This window comes from Dromiciops gliroides, chromosome 1, assembly GCF_019393635.1.
Source record: "Dromiciops gliroides isolate mDroGli1 chromosome 1, mDroGli1.pri, whole genome shotgun sequence".
Classification (NCBI taxonomy): Eukaryota; Metazoa; Chordata; class Mammalia; order Microbiotheria; family Microbiotheriidae; genus Dromiciops; species Dromiciops gliroides.
The window spans coordinates 569,161,713-569,172,914 of NC_057861.1; the positions used below are offsets into that span (position 1 = coordinate 569,161,713).

General features: G+C 39.6%; 1 pseudogene; it reads left to right on the forward strand.

Annotated features, from left to right (window-relative positions):
• Positions 1-5,004: 5,004 nt before the first annotated feature.
• On the forward strand, positions 5,005-7,219 carry LOC122751893 (annotated as a pseudogene).
• The last annotated feature ends 3,983 nt before the right edge of the window (positions 7,220-11,202 follow it).

Genomic DNA, 11,202 nt, shown 5'->3' on the forward strand with positions numbered 1-11,202 from the left:
AGGAAAAACAGTTATATTTATACTATGGATAAATTGATTATCAGTCTCATTATAATAATCTCCACCTTGGGGAGGTACAAGGGAGGGCCTGTCCTACTCATTATAATATTCTCCACCTAGGGGTGTTACAAGGGAGGGCTTATCCTAATTTGGAGTTCCTGGAGTCCTAAGACAATCCCCGAGGCAGGCACCTTTTTCAGTGGAGGTGTGTTTTGGGGGTTTACACATCATAAGGTGAATCTGGGGACAAATTTGGCCTTTTTCTGCGCATGTCTCTTTCTGATTCCCATGGCTAGTTTCAAAATATAATCATTTTTCATCAGCATTTCTATAGGTTGTCTTTTTCCTTTATTGTTATTTTGACCTGACCTGTTCTGGTCCGTTATGGATGTTGATCACTATGGGTATGAGAACCTAACATAAGTTATCCATTAACTAAGATCTTGGAGCTAATATCTGTATTAGAGCTTGGGTCTTAGATTTCTCTATTAACCCTTTTTTGCCTCCCACATCAGTGTGGCTGTGCAGTCTGATAAGGGAGCTACAGCTCCTGAGTGGCTTATAACCAGTAACTGCCACATCCCGTGTTGTATCTACCCCATGAGGAGTAGCTGGAGTGTCCTCTCCAGGGCACTGGCCTGGGCGGATCAATATGGAAAACAAACTGTTGCCCATGCAGCAGGTTTTCCCTCTCCTCAACATTGGTGGAACCCAAAGGAGAGGCAGAGCCAATACAGTTTGGCACCAGTGCCACTGCAGGAGTTGCCAGAGGGATGTGATGACCAACATCCAACTGCCTAAGGGACTCTGACTCCTGATTTTTCCTTGGGTTAACTCCCGAAGCCTTTCCCATATATGGTATGCAGTGAAGATTTAAAATCAGGGTTCCTTCCCCTAGGCGGGTTGCCTGCCAAGGCTAACGAGCCCCACCTGCTGGAAGCAACTGGTTTTAAGGTGCCAGTGACTCCCCTTCGACCCTTCTCTTGTAAGTGGAAACAGTTCTGCCACGAGAAGGCCAGGAGTTGGGCTTCAGTTGTCAGAGGCTATTTGAACTGCATGCCATTGGAGCATTTTATAGAGAGTGGGAGCTTATTCCACTCCACACATGATCATGTGTTATTTCTTTCTTCTGGGGACAAAATATTAAATTGATATTATGTTTTTTCTGTCTGTCTCTGATCTGGTTTTGTCTCATAGGAGATATTAAATTCTCTGATCTGGTTCTTAACCATGTTCTCTGATCTGTTATATTTTGTAGGAGGACAGGTATGGGAACAAATTGTGGGAGATATTATAAGATATTATAATTTCTCTGATATGTTTATTGATTCTGTTTGTAGGAGACAGGCAGATACAAAAGCTATATTTTAATATTCGACAATTCTTACCATAACCTCTGGGGGGTATTATCCCCCCTTAACAGATGATGAAACTAAGGAAAACAAATTAATTGACTTACCCAGGGTCATACAGTTGCTAAAGCAGGATTTCAACTTAGGTCTTTCTGATTCTAGAACTAGCACTCTATCCATTCTGTTACATCTAGCTGCCAAGAAGAAAGAGTTCTCAGGGGTGTAAAATGTAGGAAACAGGTATAAAGGGATGATTACTGAGAAAGGACTATTAGATTTGCCTATTAATAGGTTCTTGGTAGGTAGGTGGTATAGTGGATAGAATGCAGGGCCTGGAGTGAGAAAGACTCATGGATTATGGGCCCTGGTTACCCCAGAACTTGTCTGGGGAGGTCAAGGAACTTTTTCCTTGAAACCCCGGGAATTTTCCCTTGAAATCAAGTAGGTCTCACCTTGAGCTCAACCAAGGACAGACACACCCAAAAGAGATAAGCAGCACCAGATCGAACTGAGCATGCTCCAGGACCACCACCCTGCATTCCAACCCTCCTAGCCCACCTGGATGAGGTAATCCTATTGGGCGTGTCTACCTCAGGAGAAGACCCAGGAAACGCCCACCAGCAAACTGCTCCAGCCCACCAGGATGGAGTTAATGCCCATCACCAGATTGCTCACAGCGATCATCACCTACCCAGCCAACCACCAGACGACCCCCAACCCATCACCCAATAAGGGACATTCTTACTCACTCCATCTTAGCCTATAAAAAGGCACTCCCCAGGGGCAGCTAGGTGGCGCAGTGGATAGAGCACCGGCCCTGGAATCAGGAGTACCTGAGTTCAAATCCGGCCTCAGCCACTTAACACTTAACTAGCTGTGTGACCCTGGGCAAGTCACTTAACCCCAATTGCCTCACTAAAAAAAAAAAAAAAAGGCACTCCCCAAGCTAGGCAGAGAGGAAAGTCTTTTGTTTCTCTAAAACCTTCCTCCTGGCCAGTTTCTCTTGTACCCCAATAAACCTGTTCTTTTATTCCTAAATAGGACTTGCTCGAGAGTGTAATTCTTTACAGAAGAATCCTAAGGACCCATGTGCTTTCTCCCTATATCAAAATCTTACTAATTATTCAGTTAAATTAAAAAGTAATTAATGGGGCAGCTAGGTAGCACAGTGGGAAGAGCACCAGCTCTGGAGTCAGGAGGACCTAAGTTCAAATCCAGTCTCAGAAATTTGACATTTACTACTGTGTGACCCAGGGCAAGTTCCTTAACCCTATTTATTTCAATTTCCTCACCTATAAAATGAGCTACCACTCCAGTATCTTTGCCAAGAAAACCTCAAATGGGGTCACAAAAAAGTCCCACATAACTAAAAACAACTCAATAACAAAAGACTGTTGGTAATTTTAGAGAGAATAGTTTCAGTTTGAATAATGAGGCTGAAAACTAGACTATACAAGATTGAGAAGTAAGTGAAAGCAGGAGAACTGGAAGTAAGGAATATAAATACTTTTTTTTTTATCTCCATAAAAATCATCCAAGATCAGATCCTAATCACATTGTAGTAGCTTACCTTTTCCTCTCTCCTGTCTATAGTTCACATAGCTGCTAAAATAAGCTCCCTAAGGTAGAGTTCTGACCATGTTATTCATCTGTTCAAAAGCCATCAAATGCTTTATTTTTATAGGAGAAAATATAAAGTCCTTATGATGTGGGCAGGAAATTTGGGGTCTAATTGATCGTGAGTCATCCCAAAAGAATTACAAGACTCAGTGACTCAGTTTACCAAGTTTTATTGCAATGCTGTGAGTGATCACAGGGAGAGAACCAGAAAAGTGGAAAGGTATCACTTGAATAGTGAAAGAAAAGACAGTAATATTTATAGTATAGATAAATTGATTATCAGTCTCATTATAATAATTGCCACCTTGGGGAGGTACAAAGGAGGGACTGTTCTACTCATTATAATATTCTCCACCTAGGGGTGTTACAAGGGAGGGCTTATCCTAATTTGGAGTTCCTGGCAGGGTCGAGGCGGGTACCTTTTTCAGTGGAGGTGTGTTTTGGGGGTTTACATGTCATAAGGTGAATCTGGGGACAAATTTGGCCTTTTCTGCATATGTCTCTTTCTGATTCCCATGGCTAGTTTCAAAATATAATCATTTTTCGTTAGCATTTCTATAGGTTGTCTTTTTCCTTTATTGTTATTTTGACCTGACCTGCTCTGGTCCGTTATGGATGTTGATCACTATGGGTATGAGAACCTAACATAAGTTATGCATTAACTGGGATCTGACTCCCTTTTTGAGCTAATATCTGTATTAGAGCTTGGGTCTTAGGTTTTTCTATTAACCCCTTTTTGCCTCCTACATCACTTAGACTACTAACTTGTATTATATTACTTATGTCTTATCTTCCTCAGTATATTTTAATTTTTTTAAAGGCACACACTATATTTTCCCCATCTTTAAATCCTCAGTGTTGAGGACAATGTACACAATATAAGTATGTACAATGTACATACTTATTAAATAATAATTATTATTATTATTTTGGTGAGGCAGTAGGGTTAAGTGACTTGCCCAGGGTCACACAGCTAGTAAGTGTCAAGTGTCTGAGGTCAAATTTCAACTCAGATCCTCCTGAATCCAGGGCTGGTGTTTTATCCACTATGCTGCCCTAGCTGCCCGAACAGTTTTATTCAATACAAGGGATCCTGGCCAAAAGGAAAGTTTAGAACTTTTTCCTACCCCAACCAGACTGGGAACAACTATTTTATAGGGGGTAAATGGGGTGACCATTGCCTGACAGTGGAGGGGTGAAATGGGGTGACCACCACCTGACAATAGAGGGGTGGTGGTGCTGACTTCTAGAGTTATCTCTGTCCCCTGGTACTGATCAGGCAGCAGTCATGCCTAATGGGCTTATCTCCCTTATGTCTTAGGTATGTCCATCCTGATAACTAGTTGGCCCAACCTCCACATCACACTGGTGTTGTTTCCATTAGTGGTCAGTTAGTAAGCAAAGGCATTTACTTAAATAGCATAGTGAGAGTAATAATTACAAAACATTTACTTCACAAACCTGAGTTACACTCTCCTTAGATCAGGGCTTCTTAAACTTTTTCCACTGGCAACCCCTTTTCAGCCAAGGTATAAAGACATGTAAAATAGGTATACATGACCTTTTACTGTTGCCAATTTTTTGTAACCCCCACATTCAGTGGCCCCATATGGGGTCGAGACCCACAGTTTAAAAAGCTTTGTCCTAGAGCTATACAAAGTATCCATAGAAAGAATAAAGCACATGCATGTGGCCAAAGCAATTTAAAATGCTGGCACTGTGGGGGACCCTGGGATCCTTTCTCCCTTTCTGGAACTCTGATCAAGCCCACTTGGATGAAGCATTTCTGCTACATAACTGTGTTCCTAGGGTCTGCTCCTCTCTGAAGTGAAGCTTGATTTTTGATTATCAGGGCTAGTGATCTCTTGAGAGCATGAGTTGATTCTGTTTTCTGCTGTTCAAGTCCTATTTCTGGGACTTTCTTCCTTTTCCATTTGGGGGTTGTTTCTCTGCTCTCTCAATTGCACCTCAAACACTTTGAATGGTAGAATGGGTGTCTCCTAATGAGTGAATAGAACCTTTGTTATATCACATGATCTTTGGTGGGGCTGAGGGGTAAGATAGAAAAATCTTGGGCAGGTAGGTGGCACGGAGGTTAAAGCACCAGTAGCCCTGTATTCCTGAGTACCTGAGTTCAAAGTTGGCCTCAGACACTTGACACTTACTAGCTGTGTGAGCCTGGGCAAGTCACTTAACTCTCATTGCCGCAGAGGGAAAAAAAGACAGAAAAATCTTATTCTCCTTCAAGAGCAGTTTCCTTTGCAGAACTGGCTTCTACCCTAAAGGTTATTACCTCCTATTAGAAATGCATCACATTCTTGAAGGGTTGACCATTAGCATAACCAGTTATTGTTTGACCAATTACATTATCTCTTCTGACTCAGTCATAGGGTGTCAAATACAAAGCCTTAGGGGAGATCCACATTTAGGGCTCAGGAGGAGGAGGACCAAGCAAAAGTGACAGATAAGAAACAGTCAGAAATGAGAGGAAAACTGGATGGGTGAAGTTACATAGAAAAAGGAAGGAATATTAAGAAAGAGAATAGTCAACAGTATTAAATTTGTAAGAATGGTCAAATTGAAATTGAATTTTTAAAAAGATACAACAATTAATTAGGTCTTTGGTTACTTTTCAGAGAGGACATGACATGTGGCATATGCTTACACTGTGATTACACTGTGGTAAGCACTAGGAACACAAATAGAAAAAGTAACAAAGTTCTCAGATTCAAGGACATCACATAAGGTCTGAACTGTCTCTTCTAGGGTCTGAGAGGATATGGTGACAGCGGTTTGATCCATTTGGCATGCCTCTGGTCTCTTCCTGAGTGTCCCTTGCTGCTTCATCTAAACTGATTTACCTGCCCTAGTAGTGCCAATTGCCCTTTCCCCACAGATTAGGGTATAAAGAGTGTTCAGGGAGGACAAATATTTCTGATATGAGGGTTTGTTGAGCTCTTTTCAGGGCTGTTCCTCCACTTTTGGTGACAACCTGCAACTCAACTCTCACCTGTGGCTCCAAGAAGCTGAAGCATGTGCGGCAACCACACCACAGTAAACAACCTTGGTAGAAGGGCAAAACTTGGTGAAGGGTACTAACTGGCTTCAAATACATCAATTAATTAGCAGAGTGTTTACCTCAATCATGTGAAGACTTCCCCTGGCAGAATGTGCAGACAAGTACAATTTGTTCCAATCGCCATTGAAGACTACTGAAGGAGGCTATGGATAGCTTAGAGCTTTGTCAGAGATTTGAGGATATCAAGGTCATTCACTGCATCTTGGACCATCTCTCATCATCTTGACTTTTGTCTTGACACTGGACTTTGATGACTCTTGGGTGAGGCTGATGACTTTGAGCAACTGCCTCATTTAAATCCAATTCAAGATATTACCTCATGATGTCATTGGTCCTCTTTGAAAATGAATGACAAATAGGGGCAGATAGGTGGCTCAGTGGATAAAGCACTGGCCCTGAATTCAGGAGGACCTGAGTTCAAATGTAACCTCAGACACTTGACACTTATTAGCTGTGTGATCCTGGGCAAGTCACTGAAACCCAGTTGCCTCATGAAAGGAAGGAAGGAAGGAAGGAAGGAAGGAAGGAAGGAAGGAAGGAAGGAAGGAAGGAAGGAAGGAAGGAAGGAAGGAAGGAAGGAAGGAAGGAAGGAAGGAAGGAAGGAAGGAAAGAAAATGAATGACAAACAACATTGACGCATGATCTAACACTTCACTTCCTGGCCATTTAAAAGCCATGCTACCTCTCTTTGGTGAAGGCACAATCGCCGCAGCCGCTTGGAGTCGGCAGTTTCTGCCTCTCCTCCTCCTGACTCACCGCTGTTCTCTCTCACCGAGGAATAAGTCAGTCAGGACGCCGCTCTACTGCCGTGGCATTCAAAAACACCAGCAAGACGCTTGTGAAGCCCGAAGTGGCCATTCACCGGATCCGGATCACGCTCACCAGACATAACGTGAAGTCATTCGAGAAGATGTGTTCTGACCTGATTAGATGAGCCAAAGAAAAGAACTTGAAAGTGAAGGGACCTGTTCGAATGCCCACCAAGACACTTCGAATTACTACAACTAGAAAAACTCCTTGCGATGAAGGTTCTAAGAGTTGGAATCGATTCCAGATGAGAATTCACAAACGTCTTATTGATTTATACAGTCCTAAAATTTTGAAGCAGATCACTTCTATAAGCATTGAACCAGGTGTAGAAGTTGAAGTCACCATTGCAGATGCCTAATCAATCATCTCTTCTAATAAAGAAACACACACACACACACACACACACACACACACACACCATGCTATCTGATCTGTAACCATCCTACTCAATTTCCTCCTACTCTGCCCTGGGATTCTCCCTCAGATTCCCGGGTTTGTCTTGGCAAGTAGACTCCCAAGTATTTTATATTGTCTACAGCTATTTTTAATTGAATTTCTCTTTGTATCTGTTGTTATTGTACTTTGTTGGTAATATATGGAAATGTTGATGATTACTTTGGGTTAATTTTGTATCTTGTAACTTTGCTAAAGTTGTTAATTATTTCAAGTAGTTTTTTAGTTGATTCTCTAGGATTTTCTAAGTAGAGCATCATACCAACTGCAAAGAGTAATTTTGTTTACTCATTACCTATTATAATTACTTTAAATTTTTCTTCTTTTCTTATTGCAATAGATAACATTTCTAGCACAATATTTGTTTTTTTGTTTGTTTGTTTGTTTGTTTTAGTGAGGCAGTTGGGGTTAAGTGACTTGCCCAGGGTCACACAGCTAGTAAGTGTGTGTTAAGTGTCCGAGGCCAGACCTGAACTCAGGTACTCCTGACTCCAGGGCCGGTACTCTATCCACTGTGCCACCTAGCTGCCCCCTCTAGCACAATATTAAATAACAGAGGTAATAATAGATACCCTTGCTTCACACCTGATTGTATTGGGAAGAAATATCCCCATAGCAGATAATGTTTACTGATGTTTTTAGATAAATATTCCTTACGATTATATTGTAAGCTCCATTTATTCCTATGTTCCTTAGTGTTTTTAACAGGAAAGGGTGCTGTATTTTGCCAAAGGCCTTTTCTGCATCTATTGAGTTAATCATGATTTCTGTTGGTTTTGTTATTGATATGGTCAATTATACTAAGTTGTTCTACAATTGAACCAACCCTGCATTCCTGGTATAAATCCCACTTGGTAATAATATGATCTTTGTGATGTATTGTTCTAACCTCTTTTTAGTATTTTATTTAAAAATTTGGTATCAATATTCATTAGAATCCTAGTTTTCCCACATCCCCTCCAAAAATCAATATTTTCCTTTTTTATTATATTTGTCACTCTAATAGGTGTGAGGTCACCTTAGAGTTGTTTTGAGTTTCATTTCTCTGATCAAAAGTGATGTAGATGGCCTCAGGCCCTTGAACACTTACTAGCTGTGTGACCCTGGGCAAGTCACTTAACCCCAATTGCCTCACCAAAAAAAAAAGTGATGTAGAGCATTTTTTCATATGACTAGATAGCTTTGATTTCCTTGTCTGAAAACTGCCTGTTCATCTCCTTTGACCATTTATCAATTAGACAAAGATCTGTATTTTTATAAATTTGACTCAGAATGAGGCCTTTATCAGAGATACTTGTTTCAAAATTTCTTTCCCAGTTTTGTACTTTCCTTATAAGGAAACATTAGTTTTGTTTGTGCAGTTTTTTAATTTTATAAAATAAAAATTTTCTAGTTTACATTTTGTAATGCTCTATTTTCTTAGGTCCTAAATTATTCCTCTTTTCATAAATCTGACAGGTAAACTATTCCATGTCAATTTAATTTGCTTATGGTGTCACCCTTTATTACTCTTTTGGTTTATACCTAGTTTTTGGCATTTCACTTTCCAGTATTCCCAGCAGTTTTTGTCAAATAATGAGTGTTTGTTCCAAAAGCTTGGATCTTTGATTTATCATATTCTAGTTTACTGTAGTCATTTAGTAGAGAGTAATTTGCACATATTCTATGCCATGACTGGAGACTTTAATTGTTCCAGCACATCTGAACATTTACCTAAGTTGATGTCACCCAACTGGATCCTTATTTGGTTATTTGAATTCATTTGATTGGTGCCCTTCAATCATTTCAGCTGATTTAAGGTCTCCTGGACAATAATTTCTTTCTTTCTTTCCTTCTTTCCTTCTATCCTCCTTTCTTTCTTTCTTTCTTTCTTTCTTTCTTTCTTTCTTTCTTTCTTTCTTTCTTTCTTTCTTTCTTTCTTTCTTTCTTTCTTTCTTTCTTTCTTCCTTCCTTCCTTCCTTCCTTCCTTCCTTCCTTCCTTCCTTCCTTCCTTCCTTCCTTCCTTCCTTTCTTTCTTTCTTTCTTTCTTTTTTTCTTTCTTTCACTGGGCAATGAGGATTAAATGACTTGTCCAGGGTGACACAGCTAGTTAGTGTCAAGTGTCTGGGGCTGGATTTGAACTCAGGTCCTCCTGAATCCAGGGCCAGGGCTTATCCACTGTGCCACCTAGCTGCCCCCGACAATAATTTCTTGTTAAAGTTTATGTGACTGGAGACCTTAATTGGTTTAGTGAGTTCACCTGATTGCTAAGTTTAATTGAGGTCATCTGACTGGCCACCATAATTGGGTTATTGATGTTTCCTGATTTCTGATCTGAATGGAAGTCACCTGAGGGGAGAACTAATTTGACTGATCGCGTTCACCTGAGTGGAAAACCTAATTGGTTAATCCTGATTTCTGATCTCATTTGAGGTCATCTGAATAGAGACTTTAATTGCCATTTTACCTAAAAGTTTACCTAAATTGACTTTACCTGACTGGACCCTTATTTGCCTCATTGAATTCATCTGAATAGGGAAATAAGTCAGGTCAAAGGATGGAAGACTTTAATTTGTTTTTTTGTTCAGAAAGATTTCATTTTTTAAAAAATAATAAACATTTTCATTTAAACTTTTGAGTTCCAAATTCTATTCTTCCTTGCCTCTCCCGCCTTCCTGCCTCCCTCAGCTGATAAGAAATCAGCTATGAATCACATGTGCTATATGTAAGTTCATGCTGATAGGTGTGGAGTGATACCTTAGAGTTGATTTAGTTTACATTTCTCTCATCAATAGTGATCTAGAGCATTTTTTCATATGATTATATAGTTAATCTGTCAGATTTATGGAGAGGGGAAGAATTTTAGGACCAAAGAAGATAGAGTATTAGAAAGTCTAAGCTAGATAATTTTGATTATATAAAATGGAAAAGCTACTGCACAAACAAAACTAATGTAATCAGATTTTAAAGAAAGCAGAAAACTGGGAAAGATGTTTTGAAACAAGTATCTCTAAGAAAGGCCTCATTTCTCACATATATAGAGAACTCAAGCAAATTTATAAAAATACAAGTCATTTCCCAATTGATAAATGGTCAAAGGATATGAACTGGCAGTTCTCAAAGAAAATAAAGCTAACTATGATCATATGAAAAAATGCTCTAGATCACTATTGATCCCCCTTCCTGCCTCCCTCAGCTGATGTCAGATATTTTACACATCTGCAATTATATAAGTTTACTCTGATTGGTTTTAAGTGATACCTAAGAGTTGTTTTACTATATATTTCTCTGATCAATAGTGATCTAGAGCATTTTTTCATATTATTATAGATTGCTTTGATTTCTTTGTCTGAAGACTGCCTGTTCACATGCTTTGTCCATTTATCAATTGGGAAATGACTTGTATTTTTATAAATTTGCATCAGTTCTTTGTATATGTGAGAAATGAGGTCTTCATCAGAGATATTTTTTTCAAAACTTCTTTTCCAGTTTTCTGCTTTCTTTATAATCTGGTTACATTAGATTTGTTTGTTTGGAAGTTTTTCAATTTTATAGAATCAAAATGATCTAGTTTACACTTTTTAATACTCTATCTTCTTTGGTCCCAAAATTCTTGCCCTATCTATATTTCTCACTGATTAACTATGCCATGTTCCTTTAATTTACTTATAGCATCACCCTTTACCTGTAACTATGTATCCATTTTGACCTTACTTTAGTATACAGCGCGAGCTGTTGCTCTATATCCACTTTCTTTCTTCCTTTTTTTTTTTTTTCGGGGCAATGGGGATTAAGTGACTTGCCCAGGGTCACACAGCTAGTAAGTGTCAAGTGTCTGAGGCTGGATTTGAACTCAGGTACTCCTGAATCCAAGGCTGGAGCTTTATCCACTGCACCACCTAGCCGCCC